Raw genomic sequence first — 7,027 nt, 5'->3', positions numbered from 1 at the left:
ATGAAAATGAAAAACTACATATACGTAAAATATCCACGATATGATTGCGCAAGACCTAAATATAAAATATACTAAATGAAATTAATCACACACGTAGAAGCTAAATGTGAAAATATGCAAATTACAAATGCTAATGAAAATGCGAAAAATCAAATGTAAAACAGGAAATGCAAACCGCTACTAAGTGAAAATGCAAAAACAACAAATGTAAAATAGGACATTGCGCTGCTGTGAATTACAGATTATTTCAGGTACACAATGCAATGAAACACAACAAATTCAAGTGCGATAACAGAGGGATGACAATGTGATTAAGATGCAGCAACGTCAACTGATGTAGCAACAAAGAATCTGCAGGACTAAAATCAGATCTGATGAAATGTTTTGGTGCATATGTGATGAGATCAAACACACGATGCTGATGACATAGCTATGCAGGAAATGCCGATACAGACTATGCACAGGTAAAAAAACTAAACAAAATGCGAAACTCAGAGCTATGCAATGCATATGGATGCTAATGAGGATATTAATAAAGAGATGCAGATGCAATTCAACTAAAATGCAGATTCAAAAGAACAAAAGAAATGCAGCAGATGCAACTCAAAACAACACGTAGATTATTATGCAGATGCTTAAGAATGCAATGAACATAAATCCAAATGATGCTGATGCAAGTTTGAGATGCGATTTGCAGGTGAAACAGAAATGCACAGATGAGATGCAATGAAGCGATCATTGATTCAATTCAGATGCAAGGCATGAACTTAAACACACATGATGAGAAGCAGAACGAAAACACTACAGATATTGCAGGTAATGAATAAAGAGAAAATGAAATGTGCAGAAAAAACTGGATGCATATGCTGAATCAATGATGTCGATCAGATGCAATAATGATGCAGAAAAAAATCAAAACACAATGCTAATGATATACACATGAAAACTAGTAAGATCTACATGTAGAATGGAAATCAAATCAAAGTGGAAAATTAAAACAAAAATGCTTACCGTGAAATCAAAACAAAATTGCAGGATTAAAGAAACAATGAACAGGGAGATGAAGATGCAGAGTGCTATGCAGAACACAAACATCAAATAAACTAAATGAAGGAATGCACAGAAGATCGATATAGTGACATTGATGCAAGTAGAAATGAGATGCAGAAAGATGAAGATGCGAAAAACCGGGAATGAAGAGATGATGCAGAAATCAAAATTCGATTTATATTTTTTTTCATTTTTCTAAAAACAAACTAAACTAATCTAAAATGCAAACAGAAAGGAGAAGAGGTAGAGAAGAAGAAAGAAGGTGAAGAAAGAAATCAGAGGAAGAGCACACTTACTGTGGGTTTTGGAAGAGTTGAGAGAGAGGATGGCCTCCACTTATGCATTGTCGCCGGATCTGAAGCTCCACCGGAGGAGAGAAAAAGGGAAGACAGAAAGAGGAAGAAGAGGAGGGAAAAAAAAGAAGAAGAGACTCTGGATGAGAGAGAAGGGGAAGAGAAGAGAGCTTATGTGCTTGAGAGAAGACGCCCCCTTCTTCCCTCTTTGTGAAGGCTTTAAAGAAAGTTTGTTGGGTTTGTTATTTGATTTTTTTCATAGAAGCCCCATTAGTTTCTGAAAATTCTAAAAACCACCCCCTTCTAAAAAATATTATCTACAACCCTTTGCCACGACTAAAACTAATTTAAAACATTTATTATTATTTTTCTCCGTCAATTAATTGAAAATACTAAACTATGACATAAATTGTAAAATAAACTTATTTTTCATGCATTTTCTATTTTTTTATTCTGTTTGCATGTTTTCTCGAAACTAACAACAGACTTGGATTTTTAATACATTTTTCTAGAAAATCATGCATAGTTTAATATGAATTAAACTCTAAAATATATGCATGATCAGTACATCATGGCATGGCATGACTCATGGGAGTTACAGGACAATTATTGCAACTGCGGGTAACCACTGATTGTGGTAACTTCCCACTACAGGCTTCTCTTAGAAGTCTATAAAAATAGGCTTGGATGCTTGATGAGAACAACCAAGGGGGTTCTCTTTCTCTCATTTTGGTTCAGGGTCCTACCCAACATTGACTTGACGGCCTGGGCTCATCGTGGGCATTGATAGGCTGAGGAGAATGTTGAGCACCCGCGTATGCTAGTTTCATCCATGGCATCTATCAATATGTATTCCTACTTTTACATTCTGGTTCTATTTTGAAGAACGTTAATAATGTGGTGAATTTTAGTTGGTTGATATTATTTCAATTTGTTCACCTATCCTTGTTTTCTTTGATAAGATTAACAAAAAAATGAGTATAGGTTAATCAAATGGAAATAAATAACATAATATCACAATGTTTCATTGTCCAATTCTATCTTCCCTCTTGCTTTCCCATTCCCTCCCCTCCTTTTCTTCTTATTCTTGTCTCTTAAAATTCTTTTATTTTATTCTCAAACCAAATACAGCCCACTATTTACTATACATAGTGGTCAACCCCACAACACCCATGTGATTTTGTACACATTGGTACTTTGTTGCAGTTTGGAATGTCTACATCATACACATGCTCCGTTTTATTTATGAAAAATGATCGTATTGTATGAAAAAATGACATGTTTTTTAAAATGCCTCTCAATTTATCAAATTCGTTGAATAGACAATATCACAGGTTTTCAATTTTTTCTTGACGCTTTTATCTCTTTTAGGTACGAATTTATGATTTTTGCATGTAATGACACTAAAACAATACACTCATGAAACTCGTTAACAAAATCACATTTGAGGTTGCAATTTTTTAAAAAAGTTTATGAAATTTCAAACAATTTGTGAAACTCATGACAAGTTGTATGCGATCACCTACAAAAATCATAAAATTTACGAAAGTCCAAAATTTGCTAAATTACGGACGAGTATCGCATGTTGCAAAATTTGTTTTCCTTGCAAAATTTCATATGAGCATAGTATAAAAGCAAGGGCTGATCTAGGGGCAAAGAGGGGCTCAAGCCCCTCCTAAAGTTTTGAATTTTTTTATTATTTTATTATATTTTTTTTTGCCCCACTTTAAGCAAAATCTTGGATATATTTTACTTTTATAGATTTTTTTATTATAATTTTTTTTGCCCCCCTTTAAGAAAGTTTTGAAATTTTTTATTATTTTATTATAAAAATTTATATTGCCCCCTTTATATTTTAGTTTTATATTTTATTTTATTATAATTTTTTTTGCCCACTTTAAGCAAAATCCAGTGTATAAAATCAAAGCTAAGGTTTCACAAAAACTAGTATTTTTGTGATCTCCAACCAGTGAAAATTTATGGCTATTTTCTGACGGCCAAGCATCAATGATGCTTCATCAGTAGAAAATCATCAACAATGAGCTTTTTCGATAAGTGCATCTTATGGTATGAGTGGCATTAGAAATGAAATATGCAACCCATTTTCATTATATAGAATGGGAACGATGTTGGGAGGCCTCCGCTCTAACGAACTATAATAGTTGGATATATGTGTTTTCTCTCCATTAATACAAAGTCAACGTTCGATCACATGGTATGGGTGGGACAGGAAAATCAGCAGAACAACACATAGTATAATGTTTCTCTTAATCAAAGATGTAGTGATATACAACATTCTTGAAGCCCAAGAGATGAAGCTACCTCTGCATATACTATGTTTTCTTCTCATCAAAGAGGCAGTGAGAAATAGTATTTTTGTGAAAGAATGGAATGAATTCAATGTATAACCTACTTTATTTTATGAAATAATTGAAGGAATGTAATGTATGAGCAACTTTATTTTGTGAAAGAATGAAATGAATGCACTGTATAAGAGACTTTATTTTGTAAAATAATAGAATGAATGCAATGTATGAGTTGCTTCATTTCTCAACCCCTTTTTGCATGTAAATGCCTTATTTTCACAAACCCCGAATTTTGGGCTCCCTCCAACGATTTTTTTGGTGAATCTCCTACAAATTGTGAAGGCAAATAAAAAATTTTAGAAGAAAAAAGAATTTTGCATCGCGAAATTGCGATAAGTATCGTACAAATATTATGGTTTTTTTTCCTGCATAATTCTATTATATATAAATGACACTTTGTTTATCAACCCTTATTTGCATCGGGACGCCTTATTTTCGCAACCCTGGAGGTCTTGTTTGTCCTCAACCCCTTATTGTATCTGGATGACCTATGTGGATGAATGAATAAAAACTTGGATGTCATTTAGATGTAAAGTTAATTCATAATTTTATTTAAAAACTTGGTTGTAATTTTGCATTTAAGGTTTGCATAAGTTGCAATTGTTCTATTATATTTATAGATGAATTTTAGTTGTAAATTTTAGTTTTGTTTGTATGTATTGTTAAATTGTTAAACATGCAGATTTGTTTTGTAACAAAAAAATTTAAAGCAAAAATATCATATAAAAATTCACTTATTTTGGAAAAAAATTACACATATACGTGTGAATTTATATAGAAAATCCATATGTATGTGTGTGACCTATTCTTTTACAAAGTGAAGTCACTCATACTTTGCATTCATTTCATTCTTTTACAAAATAAAGTTGCTCATACATTGCATTCATTACATTCTTTCACAAAATAAAGGCACGCATACATTTCATTCATTCTATTTTTTTTACAAAATGAAGTTGCTCATACATTTTACATTCATTTTATTCTTTCACAAAATAAAGTTTTTTATACATTTCATTAATTCTATTTTTTCACAAAATGAAGTCGCTCATACATTGCATTAATTTCATTCTTTCACAAGAATGTTGCTTCTCATTGCCTCTTTAATTGGGGAGAAAAGAGAGTATATGCAAAAGCACTTTGATCTCTTTGGCCTCAAGCATGCTAAATTGCACCACATCTTTGATAGGGAGAAAATACAGTATATCATTGTTGATTCTACACTCTGTGTTGTTTTTCTATCACACCCTTACCATGTGATCAAACGAGTTGAACACATCTTTTTGGCTATCACAATTCATTAGAGCGGATGCCTTCTACATTAACTCGCAAACTTTTGGTTTTCTATCCCACTCATACCATAAGATCTCACTGTCAATGCTTTTATAAAAAAAAACTCATTGTCAATGAAGTATTGTTGATGCTTTTATAAAAAAAACTCACCATCGATGAAGTACTATCGATATTCTCACCACCAATGCTTTTATTAAAAAAACTTATCGTCGATAAAGTGTCATCGATATTCTCATCATTGATGCTTTTATTAAAAAAAACTCATTGTTGATGAAGTGTCTCCCATGCTTTTAGCGAAAAAACTCACCATCGATAAAGTACTCTAACCATGCTTTCGGGGTTTGCCACCGCCGGTGAACCGTTGTCGATGAACCATTGTTGGTTTGAAATTTTTCGCAAAGCTTGAATGTCATTGAAAGGATTGAAGACCAAAAGAACCCTAGGGTTGCGAAAATAGGGTATTCAAATGCAAATAAAGGGTTGAGAACAAAGCATCATTTATATAGATTAGAATTTTGCAAGAAAAAAGAATTTTGCAATACTCGTTGCAATTTCACAATATCAAAATTTCTCAAGTTTTTTGTAATTTTGCAATACCTCATGCGATACTCATTTAAAATTTTGTAAGGTACAAACTTTTGCAACACTTAAAGGATTTTCGCAACGTACCTTGCGATACTCGTCGCAATTTTTGCAAGTGTTTTAGAATATTGTAACCTCATATGTGAATTTTTTGACAAGTTTCATGGGTCCATCCACTTTTAGCATCGTGACCCACAAAAAAAAATGCAGTTGCAAGGGGTGAAAGCGCCTAGAGAAAAGTGAGAACTTGCATAATTGTCCATTTGCTGGATTTTGTAAATTGTGGGTTATTTTTTAAAACACATCATTTTATTGGTATAGTACGATCATTTTTCATTTTATATATATAAGAAACTGAAATATGTTTACCAACCAAATATGTTTGCTGGTATGAATCAAGATTTTTATGGGTTTTTTTTTTTTTGCAAATCTAAACCTGCAGATGCATTTGGTGTAGTCCATTTGCTAGGAATCGACTGTTGGATCATCGTAATCAGATAAAAAAATATTGTTTTTTATGCTTGAATATTTTTGTAAATTTTAAGCAATTGATTTTCAACCCTTAAAAGATCCTTCTTGTGCATCCTAATTGGATTATCCAAGTGTCTGTTTCTATAAAAGCAAGTGCACATAGTAAAAATTTAGAAAAAAAAACCTATGAAAATCTTGGTTCATACCAGTATATATATATATATATATATATATATATATATATATATATATATAAAGAAAAATGTGTAGCTGCACAACCTTTAAGTGCTAAGGGTTGTGCAGCTACAGTGAACGATGCTGGTCATCCATCGTGCATGCAAAACGGCATAAAACCTCACAAAAGGTGGTCCATTTTTTTTCTTTAGCTGCGGTTCTGGACTGCAGGTCCCAGTGGAAGTGGGAACTTTAGCAGTGGTCCAAAACCGCTGCTAAATCCTGATTTTCGCGATTTTGACTCTGTTTTCAGTTTTTTCGAGGGAAAAACACTGAGCGTCCATCGCTCAGCAAGGCTCCACTCCCAGTTGCGTTCCTATGGATTGCGCAGTATCACTCTGTATATAAAAGGGTGTGAAAAGTAATATACTTCTATGTTTGAAATTAAGCTGGCGTACAAAACTAAGGTCGAAAACAGTAGGCCGTGCATGTTCTACATGAAGTTACCAACTCATCTGACATGCAATAACAATCCTTCAGCAAACTGTGGGGAAAAGAAAACAAACAGCTTTTATAATTGATAAATTTTAGAGCATTATTGAGTCATGGCTGGTTGGATACCCGCAGTTGGTCAAATAATTGATGAATATTAAAATTTGCAGGGTTGAACCAGATCAGTACTTCCAGGATCCTTCAATGTTCTTTCATCAATGCTAAGACCAGAGGAAGCATAGTCAATTTGTCCAGGACTGAAACTTGTATACTTCATTTGAGTTTAAATTCAAGTCATTATTGGTAGTT

Source organism: Nuphar pumila, chromosome 3 (assembly GCF_984573655.1).
Source record: "Nuphar pumila chromosome 3, dmNupPumi1.hap1.1, whole genome shotgun sequence".
NCBI classification, from domain to species: domain Eukaryota; kingdom Viridiplantae; phylum Streptophyta; class Magnoliopsida; order Nymphaeales; family Nymphaeaceae; genus Nuphar; species Nuphar pumila.
The sequence above is the reverse complement of the archived record's forward strand: the minus strand, read 5'-3'. Positions refer to the sequence as shown.